Source organism: Dromiciops gliroides, chromosome 6 (assembly GCF_019393635.1).
Source record: "Dromiciops gliroides isolate mDroGli1 chromosome 6, mDroGli1.pri, whole genome shotgun sequence".
NCBI classification, from domain to species: domain Eukaryota; kingdom Metazoa; phylum Chordata; class Mammalia; order Microbiotheria; family Microbiotheriidae; genus Dromiciops; species Dromiciops gliroides.
Genome location: NC_057866.1, coordinates 247976002 through 247989800, shown reverse-complemented (window position 1 = coordinate 247989800; position 13799 = coordinate 247976002). Strand labels below are relative to the sequence as shown.

The following is a 13799-nucleotide window of genomic DNA, read 5'->3' as shown; positions in this document are numbered from 1 at the left end:
TTTTTTTTTGGGGGGGGGACAAGTTTTCTTGAGATGTTTGATCTTTGGTTCTTTCAGAAGAATTTCATGATTATCCAGATGTATAAAATAATTCTTTGGTAGTTTGATGGCGGTATTCATTACAGCTAATTAGGCAGTATTGCCATTTTAATTTTGTTGGCGTGACATATATACGAGCAATCAATATTTCTCTAATTATTTAGCTCTATCTTTATTTCTTTAAAGACTGTGTAAGGGTGAAGTCAAAACCACCCCTACCTAATTTTAACCTGATTCCTTAACTTGCAATCAATCAATCAAAAGACTTCAAGCTAAGTGAAATGGAGATCTGTTCTAACTGGCTATGGGATTTCATGACGTCACCTGGGGCCTGTGTAAAATCATCAAGTTAGTTGGGATGGGAGCTTTTCCACACATTGAAGTGTGTGGATGGTGTGACACTGAAGAAGAATAGCTCAGGGCGTGAATGAGAGGTCTCAACTTTGGCCACGCTTCGTTCCCCTTCCCACTTTGACCAGAGAAGGACTTTATGGATTCAAAGGGTCTGGAGGATATTGGAATTCCCGTTTCCCCCCATCTCTGTTTTATACATTAATATCTCAGATGAGCTGGCAGCAGTGACTGAATCATCAGGAGTCAAGCATATATCAACTCATGCTCGTGTAAGAAGTCCAGCAAAGAAATGAATCATGCTTTAGTGGAACTTTTTGAGCAATTCATGAAAGTGAGAAAAAGACTTCTCAAAACCAACTTCAAACATCAAAGAGAATTCTTTACCATATGTGCACTCTAAGCTTGAGTCCACTTTTCCCCTGGAATCTATATGTACTTGTAGGAGGATGTGTTGCAGACTTTGGGGGAGATGTTTGCATCAACTATTCTTAATATAAGACATTAGTAAATATTCACTTTTAAAAGTTGTTTAAATCTGGCTAAGATGATACTCAACTATTAAACATGGTTAAGAAGTCAATGGCAAAGGAGAAATTCTAAGAGGGAGATGTAACTGGGCTAATTCTTACATTTTAACACATTAGTGAGAATGGGAATTGAAGTAAAGATCTCCAGAGATTACATGGACTATTATTGTCTCATAGTTGTATTCATATAGTTCCTTTATGTGTCTTGGTAGATAATCTGTTCAATATATTATTGTTTCTGTAGCAAATTTGGTGAAATTTCTCCTATCTCTTCCAACATTTTTGTTGAATACAGAAATTCAGATGACTTATATGGATTTGGTTTATATTCTACAATATTGTTAGAGACATTAATTTTTAAAAATAATTTTTGGTTGACTCTTTAGAACAACATGCCACCTGTAGCAAAACAAAACAAAACAATAAAAGCAATAGTTTTATTTCCTCTTTCCTATGCTTGATCCTTTGATTTCTTTCTTTTTCTTTCTTCCCCCTTCCCTTCCTTCTTTCCTTCCCTCCCTCCCTCCTTCTTTCCTTCCTTCCATCTTATTGTTATAGTTAGAATTTTTAGTTAAGTAGGAAGGATTTACACTTGGAAATATTGGATTAAGTAGACCTTTCCCTAGGTTCATTAGAATCTATCTTTCTATAGCAGTGTATAGGGTGTCCAAGGATTACTAACACCTCTGGTATGAGGGCTTGCTGAGTGCTTTTCAGACCTGCTCATCCACCTTTGGTGTCTACTTCGCATTCAACTTTCACCCATGGCTCCAAAAAGCTATAACATGTGAAGTAACTACACCCCCAATAAAGCATCTTGGCAGATGGGCTACACCAGGTGGAGGGTAACTGACAGGCTTGAATATGAGTGAGAAGTTTTTCCAATAAGATAAGGGATAAAGTAAAGTTCCACTGTTTATGTAACATTTTGTTTAAACTTCTTTGTATTCCTGAAGGTGGGGCAGCTAGGTGGCACAGTAGATAGAATGAAAGACCTGAAGTCAGGAAGACTCATCTTCCTGAGTTCAAATCCAGCTGCAGACACTTACTAGCTATGTGACCCCGGGGCAAATCACTTAACCTTATATGCTGCAGTTTCTTTATCTTGTAAAATGTGTTAGAGAAGAATATGGCAAACTACTCTGGCATCTTTGCCAAGAAATCTCAAATGGGGTCAAAAAAGAGTCATACATAACTGAAAAATGACTGAACAACAGAAACAATTCCTCGAGGAATTAAAGCTTCTAAAGGCAACACGTTTCAGTTCTTTCTTCTAAGCAATTTCTCTTTAATTGCCTTCATAGATATTGTCCCTTCACCTCTCTTTTAGAAGTGTCAAAAATAACTCATAAGGCATTCACTTACAACTCCTCCTCCAGCCAATCTCATTACTCTAGCTGAACCTACATACCAACCCACTGGTTTATGAGTTGGGACAAAAATCAGGTCCTCCTGCTTTAAAGTCAATGTGGATTCTAAGACTGAAGGACAACAAAAAAGGAGACAATGTATCATCCCATATCTCTCCTTCCCTTCTCCATGACAAAGCCAACTACACTAAGTGCCTCCACTTCTCTTCTTCCTCTTTTTAACCCTCTGCTTCTACCTTCATCATTTAACTGAAACTGCCCTCTTCATTGTTACCAATTATTTCTTAAATAACAAATCCAATGACTTTTATTCAATTATCATCTTTATTGCTCTCTTTGTAGCATTTAATATTAATAATGGTGACCTTCACTTCTTCTTCTTCTTCTTTTTTTTGCAGGGCAATGAGGGTTAAGTGACTTGCCCAGGGTCAAACAGCTAGTAAGTATCAAGTGTCTGAGGCTGGATTTGAACTCAGGTGCTCCTGAATCCAGGGCCAGTGCTTTATCCGCTGTGCTGCCTAGCCGCCCCCAACCTTCATTTCTTAAATACTCTTTCCTTTCTAGAGTTTCAAAACACTTCTCTCCCCTAGTTCTCCATCAACCTCTCTTACCTGTCCTAAATCTCCTTTGATAGATCTTCCATGTCACACTCACTAACTTTGGTGTCCCCAGAACCTCTGTCCTGGGCCTTCTGCTTTCTTCAGTCTATACTATCTCCCTTGGTTGATCTCATCAGCCCCCATATATTAGGTTATCATCTCTATACAGGTGATTCACAGATTTATAGATCCAGCTCTACTCTCTTTCCTCAACTCTAATTCCACTTCACCTCAAAATATAAGCATCTCAAGGCCTAACGTATCCAAACCAGAACTCATTATCTTTCCCCCAAACCCTCCCCTCTCACCTCTTACTATTGAGTATACCATCCATCCTCCAGTCATCCAGGCTTACAACCTTAGTGTCATGTTCAATTCAGTATCTTTACTCACCCCGGATATTGAATCTTTTGCTCTCTTATTATTTCTATATCTACAATATAGCTTGTATATGCCTTTTTCCACTGAGTTGACCGTCACCCTATTTGAGGACTTCATCACCCCTTTTCTAGATGGACTACTGTAATAGCCTTATATTTGGTCTCCCTTCTTTGTGTCATTCCCTGCTCCAATACATCATTCATTTAGCTGCCAAAGGGATTTTCTGAACATGCAAGTGTTACTATGTCACCTACCTATTCAATAAGTTCTACTGGCTCCCTAATACTTCCAGTATCTACTATAAAAACTCTGTTTGGCATTTAAAGCTCTTTACTACTTGACCCCTTTCTCCTTTTCCAGACTTCTTACACTCAATATCTCTACAAACTGTGATGGCGCTATAATGACCTACATTCTATTCCACATAGATGACACTCTATATCCTGATTTTGTGCATTTTCATTGGCTGAACCATTTTTAAACATCAGTGATTAACATCTTAGTTTCATGTAACCAATTAACATTAATTAGCTTTTAGAAAGAGACATTTACCATGAAATTATAGTAAGAAAAGAAGTTCCAAAAAATTCTTCCTACCCTCAGGGACACACTATCCCCATACCACCTTGGCCTATAGACGCCAAATTAGTAAAGTTTCTATATTGCATTTAGCTTACTAAATTAATTTCTAAATGTGGATGGCTGATGGAGGGATAAGCCTACATTTCTACTACTGCTGAACTGGACAGTTCCCAGTGGCTTGGGTTCTTGTCTTTTTAAAGCTCACAAGTTTGTAGGCACAACAGAGATAGAAGGAATAGTAGGTCCATGAATTCTTAGCATAGAGCTTCTGGCTCCAGGTGAGAGAGGACCCAAGTCCCCAGGCTCCTGGAGACCCAGGGCAGATCAACTTCACTATCTAATCCAGCCAGGCCAGAAAGAGTCCAAAACAAAAGTTCACCCTAGCTGACCAGTGTCTTTTAACATACCTCAATTCCAGCTACATAGCCACCTCAATATGTGATCTTCACACAGAAATACAAATGGCAACTCAAGTTGTCATGGTATGAACCACAGAAGGAAAGGAGGAGCTATGAAGGATAAATATAAAATAGCACCATGTTTAAAATGACTTGAAAAAGCCTTTTAAATGTTGGGAATCCCTCTCCAGCTGCTGCCCTGTGGTAAAGATACACACATCAACAAATACTATCTCAGAAAGACCATCATGGAACCTGTTTATGGACTGAGCCATGAGGTAAAGAAAATTTAGAAGCAGGATGAGCAGATTCTCATTCAGTGGATTACCACACAATGCCACGTGGATGTTGGGCTGGCCAAGTCTGGGCAAAAGAATTTCTAGAACTAGTTCAAGGATGACAGGGTCCTGTGTGAGCTCATTAGTAGTCTGTACCCTGAAATCCAGGGCCCAGTGAAAAAGATCCAGGTTTTAGGCATGGCCTTCAAAAATCTGGATGTTTTCTTAATTCCTATAGACATTCATTGGAGTGCTATGACATCAAAAGGGACCTCTGAGAAGGAAAGAATATGGCCTGTGTGCAGCAGACACTGATGAACCTTGGTGGCCTGGCAGTAGCTTGGTGTGATGAGTTCTTCTCTGGAGATCCTAACTGGTTCCCTAAAAGTCCAGGGAGAAACACTAAAACTTTACAGACAGCCATCTGCAAGAAGGCAACATTGTCATTGGGCTACAAATGGACGCTAACTATGGAGTACAGCAGGTGGACATAACAGGTAATGGAAAGCCATACCAGATCCTCTGATCATCTGTCCTCCTTATCCTCCCTTGAATGGTTGACATATTTTAGCAGTGGTGTTCCCAGGAAACCATGAAACTCTCAAACCCCTTCTGTTCCCAAATCTTTATCGTCTCCATTTTCTAACCAGTGGTGGATCTACAGGTACTAAGTCAGTGCCCTTTCACCATGAACTAGCTGTAATACACTACTTCTTCCCCCAGTCAGCAAAACTGGATCACCCACACTATCATCTCCCTCTCCTGGACCAAAACCAGTGGGTAGTTGAACCTTTTAATATCTTTATTCATTCCCCAACTGAGAGGACATGTCAGGGATGGAGAATGTCCTTATGGACAAGAATGTTCTTCCTGTTCCTCCTACCCTAAAACTTGCTACTTAATTGATAGAGAGGTCTATGGTGCATATAGCTGGACTTTGAAAACCACTCATCTGGATAGGCCTCTCCTTGTCAGGAACCTAATTTTCCTTTGGTCCCTCCCTCCTTGGAATGCCCTTCCATCTATTCCTCTCTATGCCCAGTAGCCTGGAACATAATGGGGGGGGGGGTTGGAGGGAAGGAGGTGAAGAAAGGTGGATTGACCTTCTCTTCTCTCCTTTTTCCTTCCTCAAAAGTCCCACCTGAAGTCTGGGGCTTGAGGAATGGGAGTTTGAGAAGTCATTTGAAGTAGGAACTGAGACTGGTGAAAGGTAAATTTGCCAGTATGTGTGTGTGTGACTGATACAATTTTGAGTTCCAGCAATCAAAGAGGAAGGAGTCAGAAGATGAGCAATAGGGAAATAAGGAAAAAAGACTGAAATCACTGAAGATCCCAGGCAGAAGAAAATGCCATTAAAAGCTCTGAGATAAACCAAAAAGGAATATATTAAAAATGGAAGAGAATATTGCTTCCTGGACATATAGATGAGATGAAACAATGCTAAACAAATAATGTAAGACAAAGGAAATGTAACCAATATCTGATGAGACAGAGCAGAGGTATCAAACACATAACTCTCCTGAGTACTGAACCAGATTAAAATGTAATTGAGAAATATTTAACAAAATAAAAATATACTAAAACATAGATAATGTTAAAAATGTCTTTTTAAGCAAATATGTGACCCATGGAGATACTTATTTATGGGTTAGTGGCTCTCATTTCTATCTGAGTTTGACACCACTGAGGTAGAGTCTTGTGGATTCCCAAAAGAACATAAAACTGCATGTAGCAGGATGATGGTTCAAAAGAGATTTTATAATTGTAAAATCAGAATTTATGGCTTGTAGAGCAGAAATAATTCTTGGATTAAGGAGATAAAGATGGAAACAACATAAATAGACTAAATGGTGCTAGAGAAAGAAGCTTGAAAAGAATACAATAAACCTCACAACCAGCCCCGTTCCCAACTTTAGTGGAACTAATGTGCAGAATAGGAGGGAAGAGAGAAAGTAGAAAAGAAGACAATGTGTGATATGCCCTAATGAAGTCAATGATAAACAATGAAGTGAAAACTCCTTGAGCAAGATGCGGAGTGACAGGAGAATGGATGAGATGACAAAGGAGAGAACTAAAATAGCAGGAAAGTAAGGGGAAAATCTCAATTTAGTGTGAGAATTCCACTGAAAACTATGGATTCCACTATGAAAAATTTTGTGCTCCTTTGGAGAGAGAGATGTTTTGTTATTCTAACTGGGCTCCTTAAAAAGGTTATAATCTGAAGAGATTTGCTGCACCACCTTAAGGAGAGTATTGTGCCTTCATGGAAAGCATTTTCCTCAGGGGAATCAGAGTTCCTGGCAGCAACTGTCATCCAGAATAGAAGGGTATAAATATAGAGAGATTTCATATTAAATGGGAAAGAAAATGATTGTGGGGTAGAATGTGCAGTACAATTAAAAAGGAAATTTTCTACCATGGATCAATACTTCTATTCTCTCTATCTCCTGTAGGAATTGATACTTCCAAGAGTAAGGTACTACAGAAAGAAAGGGGGGAGGAATGCATGATCTATAAGACAGTAACATTGCAATTGTTTAAAAGAAGATATCCAAAGTAGTTACTTAGGAAACTTTAATTCCAGAAGGAACATAAAGACTGAAGATGGAAGAAAAAAAGTAAAAGGTCCATGAATCAAAGAGTAAACGGTAAGAATAGACACAGAAGGAAGAGAATTAATGAAGAGAATGGGGTAATGAAATCCTTTTAGAAAAAGGCATAGAAAATGAAAAACAAATTGAAAAACAAAAGAAGTTGAAAAGGAATGAGAATTTTAAATCACTACATGGAGAAAAAGGAGAAGAATTACATAATGATAAAGTAAAATTAAACTCAAAAACTAGAGGAAAGGGTAACAAACAGAAGGGAGAGTGAGGGGAAGAGAGCCTGTGCTAATAGAGTTGGCTTAAAGTAGATTGAAGAAAAAAAATTTGAAAAGACAAGTACTTTCTTTACAAACGAAAAAGAAAACAATCTCAATTTACAAAAAGCAATATTAGAAACAAATGAAGGAAAACATAAACCCAATTATCATAACTTGGAATATGAATGAATTCTAGTGTTTCTGAAACTGTGCTACAAGGAACATTGAAACACCCCCTTTACCTTATATAGTAGATTAATAGTCATTGATACAATAATATTTGTTTTGGCGGATATAATAATTTTAAAGGATTTTGCTACAAGGGTTCTGCCAAAGTCTTTTTCCTTTCCTCTCCTTTCCTTTCCTCTCCTCTCCTCTCCTCTCCTCTCCTCTCCTCTCCTGTCCTCTTCTCTCCTCTCCTTTCCTTTCCTTCCTTCTTTCTTTTTTCTTTTTTACTGAGGGGTTCTATGATTTTTATTGAATTAAAAAATTAAACAATTCAATAAAAAGAGTGACAAATTGGATAAGAAAACAAAATCCTGTAATCTCTGTTTTGTGAGAAAGACACCTAAAAAGCAGAACCACACAGAGAATAAAAATGAGGGGTTATAACAAAATCTATTATGCATCAGATGAATTTAAAATAAAAAAAATGTGCTTTATAAAGCCTTTTATTTGGGATCACAGGACCTCACTTTAAGTTCTGGACCTTCCACACATATGGTCTTAGACCATTCAGCTGCTCTGATGTTCAGCTTCCCTGTCCATTTCTAAGAGCAGAGCACTTGGGGCAGCTAGGTGGTGCAGTGGATTAAGCACTGGCTCTGGATTCAGAAGGTCCTGAGTTCACATCAGGCTTCAGACACTTGACACTTACTAGCTGTGTGACCCTGGGCAAGTCACTTAATCCTCATTGCCCTGAAAAAAAAGATGTAATGAAAAATCATAGAAGGCATCTTCTGAACATTATTATTAATTATTCCCATGTTTATTCCCAGCTTGTAATTTGATATCCCCAATTTGAGCTAAACTTACATTTGGAGCCCTGAGACAAATGCTAGAGGAAAGAAAAAGATCATAAAACTTCTTCATGAAGATTACAGTCTAACGAGGAACTATGATACATACACAAATAACCATAATATAAAACGATATGGAAGTGCATGGAAGGTTATGAAAAGTCATGTGTAATGTAAGATCAGTACTGACTAGGGCTTCAGGTAGAAGAGAAATGCTCTCATTTTGGACTCCTTAAAAACTCTGTTACAACTAATCAGTTCAATTCAATGAGCAGAACACCTGGAAATACCTTTGGGGGCCATCTTGTTCTGTAAACCTGAAACTAAGCAGGGCTGCAGATGCAAATTGGAATAAACTGTGAAGTACAGGCTCAACCCTTTGTAAAGGAAGGCTTTGAGTGGAGTTTAAAGCCCCCCCCCCCCCAGTCCTTCAGTCAAAGGGCAGAGGGAGGCTGAGGGAGTTGGAAAAGTCCTGAGTATGTCCCAGGCAGAGTTAACACCATAATGAGATTTCTGATGATTGGCTTGTCCTGGAAGGGTCATCTTATTCCATGGAGTTAAGACCAAACAGGACTGCATATGCAAAAATCAGATGAGTAATCTTCTTCCACTACTTAATCTGCATTTGTGAAGGTCCTTAAAAAAAACCCTAGATATTTCTTGATTTGCAGGTTCTCTAGCAAACAAGGGAATGCATACCATTTCTACACCCTGCTCCTGGAGAAGTCCTGAAACTGTTTAAACACTGTATAACCTGTCATTCCCCTGTCACCTCCTTGTCATCCCCTACTCACCTCCCCTTTTGATTTTACTGTGAACAGAAAGCACTATCAGATGTATTTTGGTCTGTACAGTTTAAAATTTGGAAGGATGATCTTGTGAGTATGTTGTTTTTCATCAGTTGATCTATTTATTGACAAAGAAAAATTCTCATTACTTTAAACATATTATTTGTTTTTAACTAAAGATTCTCTTTTTTTGTTTGAGAGTTTATTAAAAACACTAAATTGGTAACTTCTCTGTCATCTGTTGGATTATTCATACCCAAATTTGTTTAAGATATTTTTCTCGGGAGAACATCTACAAAATGAAACCCCAAATACAAATAACACATTCAGACAATCTGATGCAGTGTTAACAAGATGCTTATGAAATGTTGTGTGATTTGGTTCTTTTGACACCAGGCTGCAATTTTAAAACGTTAATGCCAGATCAAGGAAAGCTGTTTTTAATTAGATCTAATAAAGTATCTAATTAGAAACCATTTTATCCAACAGTTTTTGAAACACAGGCCAAGAACAGATACGATTTGCGGTTTGTTTGTTTTTTACAGATATATTTGCAAATTCATTCTATAAGTGCTTGCTGACTTACAAAAACCAAACAAACAGATTCTGTCCCTCTCCTATATTTCCAGTCTTCTTCCACCTTTTTCAAGCCAACACACTCTGTCATTTAGTACTGTTGACTTTTTTTGTGTTCCACAAATGAGACTCTATCTCCTGGCTCTATGCATTTTTTGGTTTGTTTTTTTTTTCGTGGCAATGAGGGTTAAGTGACATGCCCAGGGTCACACAGCTAGTAAGTGTCAAGTGTCTGAGGCCGGATTTGAACTCAGGTCCTCCTGAATCCAGGGCCGGTGCTTTATCAACTGTGCCTCCTAGCTGCCCCTAGACCTATTTACAAAATATGCAAAGGAAAGATATTTTAGGTGAATGTTACTATAAATATGATTAAAATAAATATACTGAATAATAGGTGGTATGATAATTCCAGGTCCTTTGTTATTTCCAAAAGATATATATATTAATACAACAATTATAAAATAGCACACAATGTAAAGATAGAAACAAAGTTTGAAAATTCCTTATTTTCTTCTGTTTTGACAAGTATGTGAGAGAGCTGAGTTTACCTGTAATGGTGAAATCAAAGGCAGATACAAAGCAGTTAGAAAGCTACAGTAATGAAATAATCTTTTTTAGCATATTCTTAGGATCTCCTACCCAAAGTTGTGAAAGGTTTATTATGATCAGCTTCTCTTCTTAAAAAAATCTTCCATTTAAAAAAATGATCTTTAACATTCAAGTCATGCATTTATTTTTGATTTATTGTGGGATAAGGTGACAATATTGTTCTTAGCTTATTTCTGCCAGACTGCTTTCTAGTTCTCTTAGTAATTCTTGTCAAATGGGTAATATATATTTTTAGGCTAATCAAACAAACACTGGGTTATTAAGTTCAATTATTTGTTATTCTTCCTTGTATAATCTCTTCTATTGATCTACTTTACTATTTTTAATCAAACAGTTTTGATGATTAATACATAATAACAGTTTGAGGTTTAAACATGCTACTTCCCCCTCCTTTTTTCCCTTGATATTCTAGATCTTTTATTTCTCTGAGTGAATGTTATCATTCTTTTGTATTTCTCTGTAAGTTTCCCTTTTGTAGTTTGATTGATATAGCACAAATCTGTAAATTAAATTTGATAGTGTTGTTTTATTATATTGGCACAACCCAATGATCAACACTGAGAAAAAAATATTTTAAAAGAATAAAGGAAGCATTAAGTTTGATTTATTTAAAGCCACTAAAATGTCTACATGATTTTTCTCAAAGGAATAAAATAAATTGTGTGGGCCCCTCAAATGTTGAGGTTTAGCCTAGAAAATTCTAAAGCATTTAGCATAGCGCTTACAATGTGTATGCTTAATAAATGATCATTCTGCTTTGATTCCCCTTATCTGCATATAGTTTTCTTTTAAATATTTTTAAATTGGTGACAGATATTCAAAGGAAAATTCCTTTGTAGTAGAAGAAAAGTCTCTGAAATGAACTTGTGGAAAACACAAATGGCAAATTATGTAAAAAAGATAAAGAAATGTCTATATCATTTTTTTGTCTAAAAAAACTTGCATAGTAATAATACTAACAAATGAAAAATAACGTTATCTATGGATTCTTCTTTTTGTCTTCTATGCATCATCTTTGATCTAAACAGTTAAAAAACCTCACAAACCCTCATAGCAAAAGTGACATTAAGGGGTGTCCCAGGTGACACACAAAGGATTGCTTTAGCAGTTGCAGCCCACACCTATTTTGTTTCCTGTTTTCTACAAGCCAAATGAAAAGTAGGTTGACAATTAATCATTAATGAAGTGACTAGCAAGGGAGGAGAGCATATAATTTTGCTACCAACTGGTGATACACTTAAACATCAAGTCAAGTGGTATCTTCAGAGTTTTGGTACTTTAGCTTTCCCAAGGTCTACATGCATAAATCCCACATCTCAACAAACTGTGCTCTCCTACAATGTCTCTACTCCATCCTATTTTCTACCACACTGAATTTATGTGGCTCCAGACCCAGTTGTGTAAGCTCTGCTTCAATATTGTTCAGAGGGTATAGAAAAGAAAATGGATTATTGCTATTAATTACTGAATTTTTTTTACTCTTGCTCCATGTCTGGAAGATTTCTTTCAACCTGACTAACCCTTTCTCTTCATTTCACTTTTTGGTCACATATTTCATTGTACGGGGGTGGCTAGGTGGCGCAGTGGATAAAGCACCGGCCATGGATTCAGGAGTACCTGAGTTCAAATCTGGCATCAGACACTTGACACTGTGTGACAGCTGTGTGACCCTGGGCAAGTCACTTAACCCCCATTGCCCCACTAAAAAATAAAAAACATATTTCATTGTACAAAGAAATTGAAACAGGAACTAGTTGAGGAGCTCCTCTATAGAATGTTCCACTGAATCTCTTCCTATCAATCTTCTGACCACCAGAAGTGCATGGACACCAGAAGGTGCCAGGGTTTGAGAAGATTAGCAAAATGAGATGCACGTGGGGCAGCTAGGTGGCGCCGTGGATAAAGCACTGGCCTTGGATTCAGGAGGGGACCTGAGTTCAAATCCAGCCTCAGACACTTGGCACTTACTAGCTGTGTGACCCTGGGCAAGTCACTTAACACTCATTGCCCCACAAAAAAAAAAAAATGAGATGCACATTTGGGTCCTTGGAGGTCAAAGGCAAAGGTGTTATTGCTCCCACATCCTCCATGTTCCACAATAGCAGGCCATTCCCAAAACAAACACTCCAACCATTCTTGGACACAGTTTACAACCCCATTCCAAATGGCAAATGAGATCCTTTTGAGAAGAATCATGAAGACATTTTAGTGACAATAGGAAATATTTCAGATGTCTACTACCCCAATAGTAGTCAGCCAATTAATAATTATTAATCTCTTACACTGCACTGGGTTAAGCACTGAGGATAAAGAGAGGAGAGTCCTTGCCCTCAAGGAGCTCACAATCTAATGAGGCAAACAGCAAGCAAATATACACACACACACACACACACACACACACACACACACACACACGTGTGTATGTATGCAAGCTACATACAAGATTTGTTTTGTTTTGTTTTGTTTCATTAATGGGGCAATGGGGGTTAAGTGACTTTCCCAGGGTCACACAGCTAGTAAGTGTCAAGTGTCTGAGGCTGGATTTGAACTCAGGTCCTCCTGAATCCAGGGCCGGTACTTTATCTACTGCACCACCTAGCTTCCCCCTACATACAAGATTAATAGAAAATAATTAACAGAGGGAAGACACTAGAACTAAGAGGGGTTGAGAAAGGCTTCTTATAGAAGATGAGCTTTTTATTGGTACTTGAAGGAAGCCAGTTGATGAAGAGAAGGAAGGCAATCATTCTAGGCATGGTGGACAAAGAAATTCCCAGAGTTGAGAGATGAAGTATCTTGTTCGAGGAAGAACAAGTTGGCCAGTGTAATTGAATGAAAGAGTGATGGGAAATAAGATGTAAGAAGAAGGGAAAGATGGGGGAAGATGCTAGATTATGAAAGTCTTTGAATGATAAACAGAAAGTTTTGTATTTAAGACTAAAGGTGGGTGCAGTGGATAGAGCACTGGCCCTGGAATCAGGAGGACCTGACTTCAAATCTGGCCTCAGACACTTGATACTTACTAGCTGTGTGACCCTGGGCAAGTCACTTAACTCCAATTGCCTCACCAAAAAAAAAACCAAAAGACTAAAGGTAGAGTTTACTGAGTATGGGATGGAGGTGGTGACATGATCAGGCCTGTGCTTTAAGAAAATCACTTTAGTGGCTCAATTGAGAATGGATTGGAGAGGGGAAGGACTTGAGGCAGGTAGACACACCTGCAAACTATTGCAATAGTCCCTATGAGGTGATGAGGACTTGTATCAGTGTGTCAGAGGAGAGTGGTGTCATATTTGAAAGATGTTGCAAAGGCAAAATTGACAGGTCTTGGTGACAGATTGGGTTATGAGATATGGTGAGGAATAAAGAATGACACCTAAATTGCAAGACTAGGGGAATTGGGAGAATGATGTTGC

The 13799-nt window shown here is 38.0% G+C and overlaps 1 pseudogene; it reads left to right on the top strand.

Annotated features, from left to right (window-relative positions):
- The first annotated feature begins 4498 nt into the window (after window positions 1-4498).
- LOC122732264 lies at window positions 4499-5054 on the top strand (annotated as a pseudogene).
- Window positions 5055-13799: the final 8745 nt, after the last annotated feature.